This window comes from Oryzias latipes, chromosome 21, assembly GCF_053564925.1.
Source record: "Oryzias latipes strain Hd-rR chromosome 21, Olatipes_Hd-rR_3.1".
Taxonomy (NCBI): domain Eukaryota; kingdom Metazoa; phylum Chordata; class Actinopteri; order Beloniformes; family Adrianichthyidae; genus Oryzias; species Oryzias latipes.
The window spans coordinates 9,205,275-9,227,632 of NC_136257.1; the positions used below are offsets into that span (position 1 = coordinate 9,205,275).

The 22,358-nt window shown below is 38.9% G+C and overlaps 2 long non-coding RNA genes across 3 annotated transcripts in view; both read right to left on the reverse strand.

Moving 5' to 3' along the window:
- Nucleotides 1-22,358, reverse strand: part of LOC110017410 (uncharacterized) — a 122,979-nt gene that overhangs the window by 43,987 nt on the left and 56,634 nt on the right. The window lies entirely within an intron of this gene.
- LOC144988861 (uncharacterized) lies at nt 9,887-10,448 on the reverse strand. Its single transcript, XR_013652916.1, has 3 exons — nt 10,310-10,448; nt 10,099-10,147; nt 9,887-10,022 (listed from the first exon to the last, which is right to left on the reverse strand). It is a non-coding gene; the product is annotated as an uncharacterized LOC144988861 (long non-coding RNA).

Consider the following 22,358-nt stretch of genomic DNA (forward strand, 5'->3'; position numbering starts at 1 on the left):
AATGAAGACAATACGTGCCAGGATATCAGTGGAGAAGATGGACAGGCCAATATTAACAATATGTAAGGAATGTGCTTGAGGGGCTATGGATGTGTGTGGGGCCAGAGGGCACTCTCTCCCCCTGTGGAGATCTCCTCAGCAGCACAGACAGTGATAGTATGGACCCCTGATCTCCAGCTCAGCTAACAGTCTCTCTAAGTCCAACTCCTGCTGGTGGCTGGCAACAGTAAAACAATGCCTTGTTTTCTAAAGTTTGCGTGTTCTCTGTTGTTTTCTCTTACATGGCTGCACTTGTGTGTGGTTGGCTCCAGGAATGCACGTCTGCTCGTAACAGTAGACACTCAGAGCGAGCTGACAGCTCTCTCAGGGACCAGTGACATTCACTTAGTGTTGCATAAAGCACACGGACCTGCTCTCTACATTCGTACTCAACGATTTTCAGGTTTTCTAAAAGATGCAGTCAAATTCAGAAGGTAAAACAAAACAGGTCTGTGCAGAAAGCGTGCATCTTTGTCTGCTTGTTTACACAGGCTCATACATACAGAGGTACCCTCTAAGTGAATGAGAAGAGGTCCCCTTTTCTCCTACACACATCTCTCTCAATCAACTTAGTCAAAATTGCAGATCCTTGATTATGCATAATTCTGACATATTTCTTTTGTTTACTGGGAAAAAAAGAGCACAGAAACCAGTAACATGATATCTGCCCGTACTGGTCCCTTTGCCATTCTGGTAGCACCCACTCATCCTCCTAAAAAAAATCCATTAAAAGTGAGCTAAAACACACTTCAATGCAAACTGACAGACGAGCACACTTCTTGCACAAAATCCTCAGGGAGGTCAGATTTGGCATCATGTTCCAAGGTTTATAAGTTTGCATGTGTGCCAAATCTAGGTCACATTTAAATTTGAAGAATGGTAAAATATTGATATACACTATTTTCATAAGAGGCCATATTATTTAATCCCATCTGAGAAAGGTCGTTTGCTTTGCTTGACATCGACCAAGCTTCCCACAAGCCAACAGTTATGGCCCCATCTTCCTTTGAAGTCGGCTAGAATTACTTATGACACAATAAGCTGAAACAATAAGGTAACAAAAGGGGCAGGAATTCAAAGGGATTTCTTTTTACCACTCTTGACTGAAAATATTCCAAAAGAATCACAAGACTATTATTTTTTGCAGTTTACACAAAGTTAAGAGATGTAGCTGGAAGGTTTTCGGCTTCTAGAGATGTTAGTTCAGTTCTAAAATATAGGACGCATGTAATGTTTTTAATATGGTCTCCAATGATTAACATCTCAGTGTAATCCCAGCTTGACAGAGGGACTTACCCAGAGCTTTTACACTGGCTCCAAGCCAGGTTGGCGCTGTGACTTGTCTCCCTGCAGACGCAGGGATGAGCTTGGGATGAGATGGGAGATGCGGGGGACTGGATGGACTGGCTGCAGACACAATACTGGCACAGTGACAGCCGACACCGATCGAGACTAATCTCGCACTCACACATGTTTACTACACATTGGTACTCGTGCACTAAATTCATGAACTTTGTGTACTTGTTTGGGGATTTTTTTGGCAAGCATCTGATTTCAGTTTTGTGCTAAATATGAATGTTTTTGCAGACGAAAAATATACAAAATATTCCCCACTACAGCCGCACACTGCTAACACTGGATTACACCCACCCTTTAATATCCAGTTTTTTGGCCCCATCAAACAGGCTCACTATCACTTCAGATTTTTGCATTTGACCAGTTGGTTAGGAGAATGAGGCAGACATTTGGACATAAAACACTGTTAATAGTCAGAGCATCATTAGGGGATCTTTCCTCATAACTGGCATCATGGGGGGCAGAGGAATGATCAAGAATAATGTGTGGTGCTTTGTAGCCACCCAGGTCACAGCCTGCATACAGATCTGCAATAAGGAGGAGACGTGGGGAAGGAGGGAAGGCTGGGGACGAGACAGGGGGATCTAAAGCAGTGGGTGGGTTTTTAGAGGGGAAGAGGGGAGCAAGAGACAGAGGGGTGAGGATAAATGATCACAATAAGAAGGATCATTTTTGTGCAGCACATGCAGACATTTTCTGGGCTCTTATGGAGAAGAGGTGAAGGGAGGTAAAGAGGAGGGGGTGATTATTTGGGAGAGTCAAGGAGGGAGAGACGAAACAGGGTAAAAAAAAAAAGGGGGGGGGGCATTGGGCAGGCTGAGGCCCAGAGCTGTATTCAGCGGGGGCAAGCTGCTTCAGCTCCAACACTACAAAGCTGGACTCCTAGGGTTCATGAATAAGGCAAGGAAATTATCAGAAAAAAGCGAAAGAGAACCCTGTGAGATGTTTAGACAGATGGCCCACTTAAAACGACGCAAGGACACAGACAGAGAAAAGTGATTTTAATGAAACTTCTGATTTGGCAAATAATTGATCTTTATTTCCCACCGTCATATCCCCGCAGAAAGGTGAAAGTAAATTCAGTGTTTTACAAGTGTCTTCCTTTCCAACAGACTTTAACAGGTACCGCCGGCTCTAATTCCTTTCTATTGAATCAAATTGACATCATGAGAGGCGGTTGGAAGAGGGAGTGGGAAGAGAGGGGAAAAAAAAGCAAGAAATCAAATGCTCAGAAAGGAGCAGTGGCGCCAACGAAAATAGATAGCAGGGGACTTCTCCTCCTTCAGTCGTTTTTACAGGGCCAATGAGAGCCTCTGAGAGACAACATACAAGATAATATTTTTAGAAATTTTATTTGATGTGATTCTGGCAAACATATCTGCTCTGGGCCTTAGATGTAATATCAAATGTTACTTGCTAGGGACACAACGATGTTTTATGAATTTAGCAAACATGAATTATTGATGATCAAACTGCTATCAAATATCCTAAACATGCAGCTAATGATTTGATGGGAGACACACACAAAAACGCATCACGTTTGCTATTCTTTCAAATTAATGCTGATTATTTGACCATATCAAATCTTCACACTTGAGTTCTTTCATAACAGAAAAAGCCTCAGGAGGTTTTTAAATGTTTGCAGTTGCAAAACAGAGGGTTTATTGAAGGCTTTGTGACTAAAATGAAAGGTTTTCAAAGGGGCAGTATGATGGATACAGTAGAAGTCACAAAATAAATGTCTATAGTGTGTAAATGTAAAGGACACACACATGACCTCTTGCATGTGGCATTTACCACAAAACTACTGCAGGGATGCCACAATTCTGAACTGAAACCAAACCGTGTCACACCATTGAACTGAATTGTTGCATCACTACTGCCTACCAGTATGTTAACATTGAAAGTGTCATGCGTATTGTGCAAAATGTATGAAGAATTCATAATTTATTGATGTATCACTTTACACCAGGCATAGGAAAAGCAAACAGAAAGTTTTTTTTTCAATGTTATTTGCTTATTAGCAAATTCACAGAATGTTTCAGATTTTTTGTTTTTGGCTGTATTGTAATACACAAATCATGTATTGAACTGAATCCAAACCGTGACCCAAAAATAAAAGTTTGAACTGAATCTTGAAGGTGTATTGTTGCATCCCTAATAATAATAATAATAATAATAATAATAATAATAATAATATACGTGGTGTCAATCCAGTACTTTTATTTTATACCTAAAATCCACTTTCCACCAGGAAAAAGGGTAACCCTTATGTGTTTACCAACTGAATACCTATTAGGAAGTCCTTCTCTGCAAGGCCTAATCATACACTTAGATTTCTCTCAACATGACCATAGAATCCACCAGCAGCACTTATCCACTCCTTAGAAAAAAAAAAAATACATGGAATCAGATTCAGAAATGATGATGAACGCCTAAACCACTTCATTCTAACCTTTTTTGCTCCAATTGTTTAAAAATCCCTCAAACTCCTTTTTTGAGTTTCCCTGCCTTTGTAGGTGTCCATGTGGCTTGTTTTGGCTGTGCCGTGTCTTCATTATTGAGTGTGTAAGTAGTTGCTGTTCTGCCTGGTTGGGTAAAGGGGAAAAGAAAGAATGCCTCAGAAAATAGGTTTTCAGAATTTGGCTTAATCAGGTTTTACAGTTCGGGAGACCAAATCAGAGGCTTGAAGATGGACTTTAAACATTTATAATGTCTGGAATTATCTGCATGAAGAATAACCTAAAACAAATGCATGAATACAATTATTTGGGTATTCAGAGCAGCTAAGATGCAGATGGAGTATGTGAGCTGCTGTTTTTCTTATCTAGTATCCAGGTATGAAATATTTTCTTTACCTTTCCACATTTCATGTGGTTAAGAAAGGGTGCCATTGTGGCATCCACATCATGAGCACACAGACATGTGCTCGCACCACTGTGGTCTCCACATCTCCCAAGTATTGATTTTCACTTACGTCCAGCATCCACCTCTGACCCCCTACCATCTGTAATATTTACCTAGTTGCCGATATTTTTGTCGGGATGTTTTGGTGACAGATGCGCTTACAGTGTGGTCTGTCTCTTGACATCGGCTCTGGGTCTTTTCAACAAGGCACCGCAGGGATCTAAATGTGAGATGCTCTCATCATTTGTTTGTTCCCACTCTGTCTCAATCCATCTGACCCACCCCTCCTGCTTTCACTCTTCCTCACCTATTGTCACTTTTTTTCTGTTTGTTGGGTGGCTTGTATGTGATAAATAATGGCTTCCTTTCACGACTAACTATGGTCTCCATAGAGGGGCTTTTTTGCTTGTAACGGTAACCTCTTTGAGCGCAAACTCGACAAAGCAGCACACAAAAGGAACAAGGCCGGCACAGTCAGAGTAAGAGTCAGAGTAAAACATGCTCTCATTGCTGCAGAATGGCATCTTATAAAATTGCAATTTTTGAAATTAATTTCAACTGAACAATATTTTAACAGTTTTTGCTTGTGCATATATTTTCTATTATTTTTATAATGTAAAAAGGTTACTTTTTTGTCTTTTTGGTCAAAACTAAATCTCCTGCAGAAGCACAACAAAGACTTTCAAATGATGTATATTTTTCAGTAAGTCAGTTCCCGTTTTTCCAAATCATTTCAATTCTGAAATATCTATCTTTAAAAAGCTGATGATGTCATTAGTCCTATTTTGTAAGAAGCAATTCCTTAGATATGATTTTGGAGTCAAGTTTGCTTTAATAGTTGACACAAAATGAAAATTTCAATATAAAAGAGTCAGATGCTGGGTAGTGACATGAAACATACCCACTATTTATGTTTAATACAAAGGGAAACTTGTGCTTCTTATGTGTTTTTTTGTGTGACATTTTAGCTCGTAAAGGATAAGGATGCAAACTTATAAGTTTCACACAGCAGTTCAGACTTATTTTGTGAAAAATATTCACCTCCTTTGGAGGGCAAAACACTAGACGGATAAAAATAAGGTGTGTTCAATCCAGGCTGGGAGGGGTGGAGTTCTGTGTGCATTTGTGCGTGTATCATGTGGTGGGATGGGCATATTTTAATGCATGGTCAGAAGCAGGCATCATTGATTTTAACACTAAGTGAAGGACAAGAAGTGCAAAGCTCAATTCCAAATCAATGACACGGTCCAAAATCTGTGCCATGGCGAGCGTAAAGCTGCCAGATTAGTGTGGAAACTGAAAAATGGGACCTTTTCTGTCAGAAACACATGAGATTATGAACTCTTAAAGCCGGTAAGAGGAGAGTGTGAGCCCGACGGGGAGAAAGACTTAAACGTGTTGTAAATATTTGTATTTATTTCATGGTTTACAGAGGAAAAACACAAGGATGTCTTAAAAAACATCTTGGTATATGCAAAGCAGCACTGCTTATAGGGATCCTATAGAGACCAAAGCAGTGGGTGTGATGGACTAATTAAGTAGAGCCTGTGTTCTCAGGCATCAATAGGTTCCATCAGACTGCACAGAGCTTCTATAAAGACTTTTGCCCCGTCAAGAAGGGAATACACCTGCAAACATGCTCAGATTTGAAATACGCTGCATCCAAATAAATGCAGTAACTTTTTTTTTCCATGTCTACATGTGACCACCAATCTCACTGTCCTTAAACTTACCCAGATCAATAAAGTTACAAAAATAGACAACTGAAAAGCTAGATAAATCAATTTTCTCTGATCCTCTGACTAGTTAAAGGGATTGGGGGAGAAAAAAAAAGGCATTGCAGAAAAAAAAGGAAAAGAATAGAAAACCTTTAACTGTCATTCAAGATAAGGTGCAAGCAGAAATTAAAATGTTTCATATCTAGCCATCTGAAATGCATCGGGTTAGCAGAGAGAAGGAAAAATCAATGAATCTTTGGCTGCGGAGAAAGGGACGACATCGAGAATGGGATTTGCCAGTGCGACACAGCAGCTGCCAAATAACCCAGAGCTAAAGAATTACAATAATACTGATGAGGACTGTGAGGGCTTTTAGAGGCATTGCTGGAAAATTGCTCTGATGGAGGCATTACAATGCCATTTAATTCAAGTATGCTCCATACTGCTCTGAAACAAAACAGATGGAACACTACCTTTTTTGCAACCTCAAAAGCCAGTTTGACAGAAAGACAGGCAAACTCTCCTGTGTGATGCATGGATAAAAAGCCTTTGAGTCACAATTTGTTTCATCAAAATACAAATCCACCTGTGATCTCTCAAAGTCTATGGGATCCCCACTTATCCATCACATTCCTTTTGAACACAGAAGAATTAAAAACAAAAGCAAGAGTAGAAAACAAACTGTGAGAAGAGCAAGCTCACCGTCATCTACGTTTGTGCCATATTTAATTTACATTTTCTTTCTACTACAGATTAAAGCAGACAGGAAGCACAGGGACAGCGACACCTAAAGAGCTCCAAGAGTCAAAGGGCAACAGTTAACCTGTCAGAAGTAGAGTACTGATTAGAATAAATCTACACACTCACTGGAGGTCAACTCAGGTATGTGCCACCGGTCTGACCACTCTTTCAAGCAGTGTGTGAGCAGGTTGCTTGATGGAAGGTGCAAATAACTGCATTTCAGTGCTCAGGTATTTGAACGGAAATGTGCAAAAGTGCCTATTTATTTTTCTATTTCTAGTTTTGGACTTTTTCCTTGATGTGTTATAAAAGTAACACATAAACCATAAAAGTAAAATGTTCAGAAATGTTTGATGCAGTTTGTGTGTGTTGTTTCCATTCAATAACAATGTTTTATTCATGTTTAAAATGGTTTTTGCTCAAAGGTTTGCATGCTGAGGAGCAGCACATCCCTTCACCAGGTTTTTCTTAAAGCTGCAACTTCACCAGACTTTGAGAAAATCACATACTATAGAAGACTAATTACTATTCTTCCGAAGAACGAACCCTCAGCATTACATCTACCTGCCGCTGCTTATCCTAAATCCTTTGTGCCTGTAAAACCATCCAAAAGCGAAAGAGTAAACCACTAAGCAGTTGTCCGCATCTTGTCTTTAATGTGAGTATAAGGGGAGGGCCCGCTCTGTGGGAGGGGACTCTAAAGCACATAAACACCAGACTTCATCTCTGGGGCTCTGAGGGCAAGACCCTGCGGCCCTGTTACAGAGGATGAAAGAGCTATCGTTGAATAAAAGAGGCAGGCTGCCCGGCGTATGCATAGACGAGCACACGCAGAAAATCGCATACAAAGAGCTGGAGGCTATCACAGTGTGAGCAACCGCGTGGGATGTTCCTGGCCCCACACCTATGGAGGGTGTAAAGCCGCTGCTGAATGTGTCGGGTGAAGTGAGGTTACCTGCTGGAAAAATAAAAAAGGCTGGGGTTGAGCAATCCCATTCAGTCTGCACGTTGTCAACAAATAGATGATACAAGAAATCAGATTTTGTTATCTTATTCTTTCCCATTCTAAGAGTCTAACTGTCAACAGATTAACACCCAAGTATTCCTAAGGGAGATGCCTTTTTATTCAGCAAAGACCAGAAGGATAATATTTGATACTCGAATTTCTGAGACCCCTATCTGATTACTATGATCCAAACTGTACTTAAAAACTCATTGTGCATAACTTGGTCCCTTTTTTCTACCCTGTAGTTCATCATCATTAGGGGCAGTAGAAGAGCTTTTCCTGGTAAATTCAAAAATGCTGCTTCCATGAAATTTAAAAAAAACATCTTTGATGGAAAACGTTTAGCTAATTATCGAAACTTTATGATGGGAATAGCTCATCCGTTATTCATTTTATTTAATGAATTGGAGGAAAACAAAATTTGTTGATACTTAGTTCTTTAAAATACAGTTACACCATGTTAAAAATGCGTGGATCAAATTTGAGACAGTGGGTGAATTAGGTTTTTTTTCCCCCGGAACACTCATGTCAATATTTTTGCATCTTAAACCAACATTGTTGTGAGCAAAAACGTAACAAATCACCCAACGTATCATCATTGATACTATCTTTATCTCATGAAATAAATGATTTTGTAGAATCTTTTTATGGATTTTATCAAAAAGTTTAAAAAAATTAATTTAATTTTCTGTTAACTATTTGATGTAGTGGGCTTTGCTGGGTTAACCTACTGCAGTTCCCTTTTATAGTTCCTTTCCCAAATATCTGCAAAGCAGTAGAAGACAAAACCAGTTTAAAAGTCTCTTTTAAACATCTTAAGACTAAAACGTGAAATATCACTTTGATATTGGTTTGAAAATTATTGGCATGAAGTTTATTGATTTCCAGATCCAAAGCCAAAGCCAAAGCTTTAATACTTGTGGTTTTTTATAATATGTGAAGCTCCTTTTTTTTTCCAGTTGTAATAAAAATTTCTGATACAGTTAACAAGAAGGAGGGTCTAAGGGCGGAGACGCCCAGTCTAGCTTAGTCTGTTTAGTTTAGTTTAGCAACTATTGTATTTTATAACTGATTTCATGTCCTTCTCTTCCTTTTACTGGTATGAAGCCCATTGTGATGACTGTTGTACTATTGGGCTACATAAATAACATTCAATTGAACTGAATTAACAGGTTTGACAATATTTAAATCTACTAATCTTGCTTGAATTGTTGTGTGTATCTTGAACAACAAAAACATTTCCACAAAAGCTTTAAAAAGTTCATTTAAGTAACATCTAAAACCCCAAATTTAAGCCACTTAATCAGTTTTTCTTTTTAACTACATGCACATTCTTTTTTTTAAAAGCCAGTTTGATCAAAAAAATGTTGATACATTTCATTAAGGTGCATTGCTGTATCTGAATTATATAAGTGTAATCAAACATGAGGAAAAACTTCATTATCATGCTCTGGGATGATGGGCAGTATTATTGTTGTTCACTTGTTTTCAAAGTTGGAATAAAACCCACAAATGAGGCAGGTGGTTATGCAGCAGCATCACACAATGCCCACAGGTATCTTTTTCTTTGTGTGAGTCAGCCAGAGATCAGTGGTGTCAGAACTATCAGGCCCCAGTCTCAACAGAAGTGGAGGAGGGGGGGGGTTAGGTCAGGGGAACTCTTTCTTCTTCTGACCTATTGTTCTTCCTCAGTTTGAAAACACAGCGCAGCTCTTTTATCCGCGCTTCTGCACTCAGAGAAACAGGAAGCGTCTGCATCACAGACTCCATCCATCATCTCCAGCTAAAAGACCTGTCACATTTATAGACTTTTGACTCTCATTGTTATCCACTTCTAACACGACTTACTCACATGATTACTCACTGAGGCATGATCACTGTCATCAGATGTGTCATCTTCAGGAGCAAACTTCCAGTTCAGCTCCTCTCTTTCATTCTTTTTTCTTGATTTTCAGTGCTTTTATTTATAGTTAGAAAGAGAAGCGGTGCATGTGTTTTAATCTGATATGACTTATAAGCTCTTCTATTTGAGACCAACCTGAGCACTTCTCTGAGACTGGCTTAACTCCTTTCATCCTTCCTTCATCCAGCTCCAGGCAAACTCTAATAGCAATCAATGAAGACCTACACACAATGGCTAATTCAATTTCCCTGCACCAGTTTTCTCATCAGGGCTCAAGGTCCTGTTCCCAGCTGATAGGGCCCCAAAAGATGTCTGGAAATGTGAGGGTTTATCCAGGCTGTCAGCCACCTCTCTGCAATAGACACAGATAACTGGATTTTTACTGGAGAAGGGAGAGAAGTGTAAGGTGAGATGAGAAGCCCACCTACCTACATGCCCAAAGTGAAGTGTGACATTTTGCCCCCTTCTCTGACCTCCCTGATTAAAAAAAAAAAAAAAAAACTCAATCAAGACACTGTAACTCACTCTTCAACAAGATTTCAGAGACTCACGGTAACCCGGAAGAAGGCGGGAGAGTGCAGCACCTATCTGAGGGGTGCTAACAGGAGATTAACATCTGGGTGACTTTGATTTGCTTACCTGCGGCTCCAAAATGATTCCCTGGCTGCAAAACGCTACTTATCCTAAGCGGCAAAAAGTGCGAGCAGAGTGGATAAGAAGAGAGCAGGCACCCTCCTCTGGCTGTCCATCACTTGGTGACCCAGGGAGGAGGAGGTTTAGGGAAATAGGATGAAAGACAAACTAAAAGGAAAGAGAAGCAGTATGGGAACAAATACAGGCAAAAAAGATAAAGCAGAGATTTGTTTCTTTTTCCCTCTGTATTCTGCCCTTTTTTTTTTTACTTGGCCTTCTTGGACAGTAACCTGATGTCCACAAAAATCTTTGTAAATAACATGAGGCCAGAGGGAGGTCCAAGTGTGCAGAGATCCGCTACATGCATCAGGGCAACAGAATAAACAATGCAAACATCAGAGACACAACAGCCCTCAGGCCTGGCATTCTGGCTATCACACGTCCTCTGTGAAGCATGTGTGCATATTTCTGTGTGTGCGCCAGTTTTGCTTTTTTCTTTTTGCATGTACATGCACGTTCAAATGTCATGTTCAGCAGTGTGAAAGCAGATATTCTCGCATCTCCAGCAGCATCCTGGATCCCCGTCGAGAAGACATCTGATGGCAGATGCTGCAGTTGATGGCAACTGAATTATCCAACCACTCTGAACCATTACCTCTACCTACCTTAATGCATGCGCACGCTGTAATTCATGCACACGTGCATATGCAGATGCACACATGCACAAGCACATATGTTCAAACAGTCAAATGCTCATCACACTATCCAAGTCAGACATGTTCTGCAGAGACTCGAGGAAAAAAGCAGATCCATCACTTTTTAAACAAGTATTTAGTAATAACGCACAACAGAAGACGCATTGGTGGGCCTAAATGCCGGCAGTTGTCATATGCCTGCTGTACAGCAAGTGAAAGCTGCCCACTCCAGACTGGCTTACAATGAGCTGGCCGCCAGCCAACATGTCTGCTCTTCAAACATCACACATTGTTGACCACCCTTTCAACCCACACAGAGCAGGAGAAAGGTCCAAATTGCAGAAAACAAACAAAATAAAAAGGATAATTCTCATTTGTATAAAAAGCATAAGGGAATCATCTCAAACCTTTTTCTAAATAAAAGGGAGCCAATGAGATTCCATGTCTAGTGTGATTAATAGAAATGTCGACTGAACGTTTCCCGGCGTTTAATTACTCTTTTCAAGAGCTTCAATAAAACAAGAATTCCTAAAATGTGTAATTTAGCTCTAACCTTTGGCAAAGTTCAGCAGGTCTCCATCTGTGTGTGAGGAGGGAAGAGAGAAGCAGACAGAGGGAAGAGTGATGACCCCTGTGACGGCCTGCCTTGGACTACCTGCTGATTCAAAAACACTGGCCAGACATGAAGCCTCTGCATAGTCAAAGGATCAAACAGCACCAGAGAATACTGCTTATTTCAGAGAAAAAACAAAAAGAAGAGGGTTTTGGGTGGGTGTATGGTCAAAGGGACTACTTTGAGCACTTGGAAGAAGAGGAAAGGGGTGCCAAAATGCAGGAGATATAAAGACAGTTAGGATGAAACAAATTTAAAGATCTCTGTACTCCTAAAGAGTGTTTTTGCCTTATAAAGCAAGCACGAGTTAATGCAACTAATTTACTCATGCACATAAGGTGATGATGATGAAATAAGTCATGGGACTTCATTATAGACAGCTGCATTCTGCTCCGTTGTGACACCATCATTTATTTGCAAATTGTTACCTTGGGCATTATTGGTAAAGGGTTTAGTAAACCATGAATAAACTCCTGCTTAACGTCTCTGCCCTAAGCGGCTGTTTTCAATGACCTGGGAAGGACACCGACCTCTCATCGGTATACTTTTCATTCAAAATTTAACATTAAGGTCCAAAAAAGTTTGATCCTTTACATTTTTGGTTTGAAAGAAATATGAAAAGTTATGACAAATAATTATGATACCTATTGGAATAAATGCTTGAAGCGTCATATACAGTGTAGTAGTTTTTTAGACATTTTTTGCATTGTTTTGACCTTGTCTTTGCTCAGTTTCTGGATTTATACATTGGTATTTTGTTTCTACATGTCTGAGCTTTTGTTATATAACATAAAAAACTGTTTGATCTCAATTTTTGCACCTCTAACCCCGGTCCAAGTGCAGGTGAACAACTCTCCAAGGGTCGGCACCAGCATGCACCTACCAAAAGAAGAGTTCTAGTTCTTGTGAGGAAACCCAAGACTCATTTCAGTGACAGATTTGGGCATTTGGCTGAAAAGCAATCAAGTCAGGAAGTTGTGAGCTTCTAGATTGGATTGCCAGCATCAATCTGTGACAGGATTCTCTTGGATTTACGATAAATGGCTTAAACTTACAGTATGTAGCGCTTTACTACCTTCTCAGAAGATCTAATGTGCTACACAGTCACAGTTCCATTCACCCAAGCACACACACATTCAGACTGATGGTGGCTCCGCTGTCACTTGCACCAACCTATGACCAACAGAAGCAATGTGGGGGTCAGTGTCTTGCCCAGGGACACTTCGACACATGGGCAGGGAAGGCGGGAATCAAACCTGCAATCTTCCAATCAGAGGTTGACTAATCTACCTCGACTACACCCTGAATGTTTGAATTTGATTTTGAATTTGTTTGAATGTTTTATTTGAAATAAAGATCTGGGTCAAATGTGACTCCTTAGATTCTTGCTATGGTCACCTCAAACAACAAAAGTCACTATGTTTTTGGACTAAGTCAAGTTTAAAAACCAACAACTTTTGTTTTGCTGGAATAAAAGAGTTAAAAGTCATTATACGATCATAAAAACAGGCTTGAACCATTAAACATAGCAAATCGTGAGGTTAATGAGATATTATTGCAGATAATTCATACCTTGACAGCAGGGGAAAGAAAATGACACATAATGCACTGTTCCAAGGCTAATCCCCTTTTGTACTCTTAATTAGAAAACACCAAGCAATAAGCTTCTTTGCTGTGATGACCTGCACATTACTAAACTGAAATGTTTGGGTGTGCTAGGATCTGAGAACAAACGTTTTCTCTGTGGTCTGCCGATTAATTTTGCCATTGAGCTAAATCCTCTGCGGAGGTGTAATTTGACTGCCTTTTGTCAGTTAGTTTGTTTGGGGAATTATGCAAAACCCATCAAGCTTAACTGCAGAAACAGAGAGGAAGAGAGAAGCAGAGCCAATGAAAACAGCCATTAAAGTTGGAAATGAAGAACAATGTTGAAATGAAAAAGAAATAGCACTGATGAATGATAGAAACATCCAAAAACATCTTTGGTAAGTTGTCATTTTTTAAGTAATGTTATTTTAAATTAATGTATAACTTTATTTTAGAGCAGACTTACAGTAAATTATTGTTTGAATGTCACTGTGAGAAGCCATGGTGGTTTTTTATTTGTCATGTATAAATTAAATATCGCTAACAGTCTTTTCTCTGAATTTACATCACTGCTCATCTTGTACCACATCCCTCTCACTTCACTGCGCAGACACGTATGGTACATTTCATGCCTGCGCACACAGACACACTCAGAAGCAGCTGATAAGCGCAGAGGTGGATGATGCGTGATGCCCACAGTGGCTCAAGGGGGATCAATGTCCCTCACTTTATTTGTTTATTACTGCGCGTTGAGCAACGAAGGTGGTGGCAGCACAGCAAGCAGGACAGAGACGTGAGAGAACCTGTGGTTTCTGATTACTCATGTTTCTCCCTATATTTATTATGGTCATAATGTACAATTTGGTATTCAGTGTCCACAACAGTCCGGTAAGGTAGTTATTGCGCAGGAAGAGTGCTTCAAAAAATATGATAATTATTAGACATGTTGCTAAACATGTTGTATTGAAATAATATATGTTCAGTCAAAAAAAAACATCACAGCAGCAAGTTATGCTTCACCTGTTTACAAGTTTTGCTTTCCCTTAAGTGATTGCTAAATTTTATATATATATATATATATATATATATATATATATATATATATATATACACATTTTTTTATCATCAAAAATTTTTAATGAATAATATTTTGCATGAATTTTTTATTTTGATGTAAAAGTGCAAGAAATACAAGATAACAATGCATGTATAACCATGGCAACTGTTAAAGATTATGTTAATAATCAGACCTTTTATTTTAAAAACAATCAAAGCCGATTTTTTATTTAATAAAGCTACATGTCCATGTAAAAAGTGTAAAATAAAGGCATAAAGACTTCTTCATGATATGGCAGTAGAGCCTCATGAGAGTCTCTCAAAAGTAAAGATGGGCCTAATTGAGAAGCAGCACCTGCAATTGGTAAAAACTTAAAACAGAACTCAGAACTCATCAATTACATAAATAAGAACTCATTTACCTTCTCTCCTCCCTTGTCTGCTGAACTATCAATCGATGGATGTGCTAAAGACAACAAGTCAAATGCTTAAAGGTCTAATTGCATTTTCAACCTTTCTTTTTCAGTTTGTCCAGGATGGAGAGAAGAAGACGAGTCCAGAAAAGGCAATTAGAAGGCTCCTTCTTATGCAGCAGGAGGAGGAGAGTAGGTATAGTTTCCAGCAGCCGTTACACTACTGTTGCAGGGGAACCAGGTCACCGAGCAGTAAATTGGCCACTTAAAGACCAGATTCAACACAGAGGAGAAAAGCATGTTGGAGTTGGAGTGTTTTGTCCTTCTTCTCTGGATCCAACAAGACTGTTATTACTCTCCACTTCAAAGATTGTTCTGTTATGGTAGAGAAGTTCCTTGATTTTACTGATTGTAATTTCATGGACAAGAAATTAATCAAAGTACTTGGCTTAAAAAGTTTGCTGTCAGACTGCTGTCACCTCCAACAAAGGTCCAGGTTGTAGAAGATTATGAGATTTTGTTGTGTAAACGCCACCGTCACAAAACCTGTTTGTATGTAGAACCACAATCACTTTAGACCAATTCAACATTGATACAATCTTCTAAAGTCTGACAGTCTAGGAATGTTATGGCTACAGAGGTGTGGCACTCAAGTTACATAATAAACTGTCAATATTCTGTTTTTGGACTCTTTTGCTCACAGAACTGGCCTAGGTTTATGAGGACATTTCCTATTTTGAAATAAAGATCTTGACATCTTTAGGGTGTTACCAAAAATAGTTTAGAAAGGTTTTCAATAACTTTAAAGCCGCTTCTTTAACTCCTCACAGACCTTTTGATTGCTGCGAATCTATCAGATATCAAATCATGGAAACCCTCTACCCTTGTAGGTTCTGCTTTTGAACTCTTGCTAGGAGTCATTTTTACCAAAATGAACTTAATGCCTCACTTGGATTCATATAGTGGACCAACAGAATTTGGACTGGCTATTTGTTCTGACTGATTGCTCTAGAAAATGTTTATGTGCGGTCATCAACGTGCAAAGTAACATAATAAGCACATTTGAGTTTGCATTTCTTTATGATCCCACACCACCCCCCAGAACCTTCATCCTCCCATTTAATCTGGTACCCCCAGGAGGACTAGAGAGACTACAATAGAAGACCCCACCGCTAAAGAGCAAAAAGGTGCAGAAGCATGGAGGCACAGGGTCAAGTTCAAGGCCCTACCTACCGGAATGTCCCACCATCCCCAGATAAAAGAGCAGCCACCACCACAGAGTCCGAAACACAGCCCACAACTGTCCACGGATGAAGTCAAGGGCCAGCATAAGAGTCCTGCATGGCAACCACAGTAATTAGTCTTGTGGGAAATCCAGCATAGGATTGAGGCAAAGGTCACCCCCATCACCACCACCACCATCCACAAGTAGTCGGGCATCCTAACAAAGAATGAATTGTGAGCCAAAACCAGCCAGTCTCCAATCCCAGAGGCAATAATGAAAATACAGAGTGACCCAGGCAGGGTCCTAAAACTGGCCCCCTGGGGGCAAGAACATCCTTCTAGCTTAGACATAGTACGATCCCCGATTTGGGAATCATAAGGATTACCCTCACCAAGAGGACAAGGAGGCCCAAGGCGCTAAGAATGGGCCCTGTATTTTCAGCTAGACTGTGAAAAACCAGATAAAGCACATGGAATCTAATATAAGAGCTTGATTTTGTAGCAAATCCGGCTTTGTTGCTAAACTGAACAGCAACAATCAAACCCTAAAAACCAGTCGAAAATGCTTACAATTGATCAAAATCAAAAAGGATGTTGATCGTTCAGCACCAGTTCTTAAATACAGCAAGCTTGTTTTGAAAAAATGAACCAAATGCCAAACAGCTAGTCCTCTAGGCTCTATACCTAAACATTGTTTTAAGCATGGAATGGGGATGTGAGAGTATATTCATAACTGTGGTTTTTTTTTCAAATCATTCTCGCCAATAAAATGGAAAAAAAGGCTTATTCTTTTATAGATTTAGTGGTGTTTTTTAACTATTTTGTTTATGAACTATGTGTTTCTATGAATAAAATATGAATTTACAGATTTTCAAATCACATATTTTTCTCTTTTAACCAAATTTAAAGTTTTAGATTTGAGCACATTTGTTCCTCTTTTAGTTTTTATTGTAATACATTGACTACAATAAACTCATACCAAATGTGATGGAAGTCCAGCAAGCCAAAAGCAGAGAAATTATAATTGATCACCAAAAAAAGTCAATTTAAATGGAAAGAAAGGAATTTACGGATTTCTTGTTTGCATGTTGAATATTATATTAATATTCTCAAATCTGTGTCACTTAATCTGGGTTTCACTCAGGATGAGCCTGACCTTATTTTACATTACATCCAGTGGTATTTTTGTACCATCTTAAGCCATCTATATCTCCCTCCTCACAGCAGGAACTTCACACAGGACTTGTGAAAGTCATACTTCACTGTGCTCACATGCATATTGGCTTGTAAAATCCTTTCAAACCATTGACATGTAAAAAAAATGATGGAAATTGTTTCCATCACAATTTAAGCTGCTCTTTGCATTGAAATACTGACTTGTTTGAGATCACAGAAAGTTTGATCAACTGAATTGAAGTAAAATTTTCTTTACCTTTCCTAAAACATTGCACACAGCTTTTCATGCACTCCACAAACACAGAATTTCATTTATAAATAACTGGAATCAAATCAGCCCTACGTAAAACATAAGCACACTGACTGATAGAAATAGGGGTATATAAGAATAATAAAAAGCAGCCAAAGGGCATCAAAGAGGTAGATAATGAGATAATGGCTCTCTTTTTTTTTGTCTTTATGACTCCTAAACTAAATGAGACAAACATCTGCATTAATGTGTTTGCATGTGTCTTAGAGAGCAGTTTTGTTTAGCTCCTGTGGGCTGCTTCAACAGCTGTTTCAATTTTTCCTTGATTTAACCGGGCTTCAAAAGGTTAAAAAGGCTTTCTCAAACAAACACACAAAGGCTCAGGAACACCTGAGAGCGCACATACATACAAACACACACACACACACTCTGGAAAAATAATTACAGCACCAAGAGATGACACCCTTTGTGTTCCTCACAACTAATTCACATTTTTTACAAAAATATAGTGGTGTGCAACACAAATGATACTTTTTTACCCACTCAAATATCAGACTCTGGAGTTGAAACCAAAATTACCACAAGTTCTTCCTCGAGCAGATGACAAAATTCGCCTTCAGCCAAAATTTTGTTATCAATTTTTTTGTACTTTAAATGAACAAGTTTCTTTTTTAGGAATTCAATTCTTATTTAGATACAAAAACCCTTCACTACCCTTCACTTTTTTGTGAATATCAACTTTCTTTTTCTTTTAGTTTTGAGATTCATTCAGTCTCCTGGAACAGAGTACTGGCCATTTCTGATGAAGGCTCATATATAGGAAATTTCGATGTCTTTAGCATCCTTTTGTGGCATTTTTCTAATGATAGAGGACAAGAATATTAAGCTTTCTGATTTTTTTTTTTTGATTAAATTGTTTTGAATCAGGGGCAGACAAAAAAATGCAGTTTGAAAAAGCTCATAGGTGTGACGTAGTACCTACAATCGACGGACCACAAGCTCCCTGCTCCACTCCATTCTGATGTGTACACTTGCAGACAAATACTGTCGATCCTTTGGCTTTTGTTTTCCTTGTCCGAGCCGACATCTGGCTCAACTGTACGGCTGGATAGGTACAATATTGCTAGCCATTTTTGTTACCCCCCTAATGTCAGGTTGGAGGTGTGAAGGGCTTTAAGCCAGCGTTAGAGTGTATAAACAGAAGGGTGATGGGAAGGGGGGACAGGCTTACTTCCACGACTCAGGTGTTTTTATTTTGGCTAAAAAGAACATAATCATAACAGACAACTGGGAACGCTTTTACAATAAATCAAAAAATTATTGAAGTGGGACTTTAATGTGTAATAATGAAGCATTGATCAATTTGTTTTTTTGTTTTTTTTTACAGTTAAAGAGTACCTTTTCTTAAAACCTTAAATATTTTTTTAATTGAAGTAAAGGTAGCTCTGTTAAATGAATGTAAAAGCTTATACAAATTAAAGTGTTAAAATAAACAACAAATGTAAGCAAATACAAGAATGCAACGGTTACCTGTAGAAACGACGGAGGAGCTTAGATCAAAAAAGAACATTGGCACAGTTCAAATATTAATTAGCTGGAATCAAGTTAAATCATCTTGGAATTGGGGTGCAAATGAAAATTTAATTTTCTTGATTTAATTTTAAAAAAATACTGTTTAACGTTGTGTCTGTCCGTGTTCTAATTTCCTGCTAATTTCCAGCTAGCTGGCAAAATATAGTTCAATTACTTAATTAAGTTTGATCCAGCTGTGTGCCATCTCTCAGCACCAGGGGCTGTCTCCCTGTGGGCTGCTGGTTTAAGCTTCCCTGTGCTAATTATCACACTGACATTATCAGACTGTACCTGGCATTCTCCCTTACGCTAATCTGTTAAGGACCGAGTCATTTATACAGGAAAGGGAAACATGAAAATAAAAGTTTGCATAATTTATTATAATTGTATTGTGCTTAGGTTTTAGAGATGATGGTGAAGCATGATCACAAAACTGATAAAAAAAAATAATCTACAATTATTTGTAGCAATTATATTTAAGAAAGATGAGACAATGAACTTGTTTGTTATCATAGAGACAAAGGGATGCTATAGATAACCACAAAGGAACATCCTGTCAGCTGGATAAATTGAGCAAACAAAACAAAAACAAGGCTTTCTTTTGAAGACAGATTTAGCTGAAATTACCCTTTTTTGGATATATATATATATATATATATATTTTGTCTATTAATTAATTAATTTATTGATCAAAACTCCTAACTCCTAAACACATTTGGACTCAAGCCAGGATACGTAGTGTCCACTCCACCCACGTTCATTTGACAACTGACAGCCCAATCTGATGAAAGGCTGACGTGCTGAGGGGTCTTCACCGGCCGTCCGCGACAGGCCAAAGTGATCACCATGGCGATGGGTAATTACAGCTGTCAACGCGTTCTCCATCCTGCTGGCACCGATTTGATTGTGCTCAGCCACAATGATAGACAGGCCTAGCACGCTCTCTAAACCACCGCCAGCACACTGGTTTCCGCTCTGCTCTGTTTATCTGTCACGCAACATTCACGTGGCCAAACAATGTGGGCCAGTCGTGGCATCCCAGCCTGCTTTAAAATTGTTTCTCTCCCCCATTTCTGCCTCTCCCTATCCATCCCTCTGTTCTCCTCGTCACCCCCCTCTCTCCTCTCCCTTTCTCATGCGGACAGCTCAGAAGTGCAAGTGTTATTACATGAAACTCCCGCTGTAGCATTAATTGAAGGGAGATATGGTGGGACAAAAACGCCAGGGGGTAGTGCATGTCCATTATCACTCTTGCTTTCAACAGGTCTCACATTTGGAAACTGCAAATTGCAAAAACTTGCAAGGGCAAAATGTTTGACATTATTTGATCTGCAACCATATGTTGTAAGCAAGGTAGGTGTGTGTGTGTGTGTGTGTGTGGGGGGGGGGGGGGGGGTTAAACTATGAAGAAGGCAACAGAAAAAGCATGTAATAGAGGAAGCTCACGAGAAAATGCAGCAAAAGGAAGAAAACAAATCAAGAAGATAATTATTTTTAGATGGTAATTAATGAGTTTTATTTGCGAGAGGATGTGTCAAGCTCCTCGCCCAGGTCTCCTCTGCCTTGCCCTTGCCTTTTATCTTATGGCTAAGGTGACAATAACCGCACTGTGGATGCTAAACAGCTTATCATAAAGTGTAGGGGGCAGGATTACAAGTTCACATTGAGAAAAACATAGCTTTCCTGCTAACATTGTGACATCTGATTTAAGCTTGCCTTATTAATGAAGTGGAACTGGACAGGGCTTCTGTAATGTGACCTAATGTGGCTAATAACTAGACTGGAAAACAATCAAAGCGGCAATTAGAAGTAACAGCTCAAAGGTGCAGACTTCTCTGAACAATGCAGCAAAAGGGGTTTCTGTTTTTTCATTTCAGCAAAACCAATATAGGCTTTAAAGGTAAAAAACAAAGCATTAAAGTTGTCTTTTTTTATCTTTTCTCGTTAGGAATAAAGAGATTTCGAGGAAAATAAAACGACATTGAGACATCAAGGGGTTGTGTTTGAAACCAGATGTGTATCTCCTCAAATTCTCCTAACAACATGGCAGACCTTTGATACACTGCTAACCGTTTGAAGAAAAGAAACATTTACCCTTTCATATTTTTGCCTTTTAGAAAAAAAAAAAGTCTTTGACAAATACTTCTTGAAGGAGGTCTTGTTTAAGCCAGAAAAATCTTTGAAAGTGGATGAAATTAGGATCTGCCTATTCCGGTTACAGTCCCAGCATGGTACTGACTAAAACAGATGAGTGTTTCTCCTGAGGGAGAGGATTGTGGGTATGGAACGAGTTAGCACGGCCTGTTATTGCAGCTGATCATAAAAGGCTCTGTGCATGGGAATTCCACTGTAAAAACTGGATAATGTTTGTCCTTATGAAAACATGTTGATGTAAAAGAGGGAGGTGATAGACTAATTTTTACCGCGGTAAGGTCATTGAACAAGTCATTTTTTAATATTTTGTATAGGATATTAATGCAATGCTATTCACTAAATGTTGCATTTTTCTGAGACACCCCTGAAAAGAGAAAATAATAAAACCCTGCCCTTTTTTTTCAAAAAAACTGAATTAAAGAGATTTTAAAACAAAAAGATCAATCATAAAAAGTTACAAAAACATGCAGTCATCATTTTGCACAGAACAAACTATAATTTGACTGCAAAAACAGGAAAATAATCCATGCTCATGGTTCACTGGATTGATGTACCTCCTCCCTCTGGCCCCAAATGTTGCCTCAATTCACCAATGGGGCACGGGCCAGCGGATTAGCAGGAATCCTGAGAGGAAGTTTGAACACGAGGAAACATTAAGTTTGAAATAAAACACAGGAAACAAGGTTAACTACAGCTCCTCCCACTTATCACCAGTGGCTGGGCTATTTTTTGCCTAATTATCCTAGGTTAACGGGATTAATTACTCTAACTTCTTTTTCCTTTTCTTCCCTTCCAAGCAAACAGGCAATAAATCCTTCTCCGTGCTGCACGGTCCAAGAGTGCTAGTCTAATTAGCATGTCAACTTACAAAAACATTACGGCCTTAAACTGCTTGCAGAGAAAACAACATCAAACGTGCACAGGATGCAGGGTGGGATTTAGTAGAGCTTTTTAATTGAACACATTAGTTTGGGCAGGTTTGAGGAACCGGGGGAAAAAATGCAGGACAGATAAGAAATTAATAGTCAAGACTTTTTATTTTGTTTATTAACTCATTTAATCCTAAATCAATTTCAAATTGCATAAAAACATATATACGTTTTAAAAATTTTGTTTAATAAGTATATAATCCTGGATTATGTGATATGTTGCCATTTAGCCACACATGGCTTGAAGTGTTAAATGTAATAATGAATTCATTTTTATTTTTTACCTAAATAAATGGGAATCACACTCTAAAGGATTCAAAAACTGTATTCTCAAAAACTGGATGATGAGCAATGTGGATAGGAAAAAGTAAACATTACAGTATAAT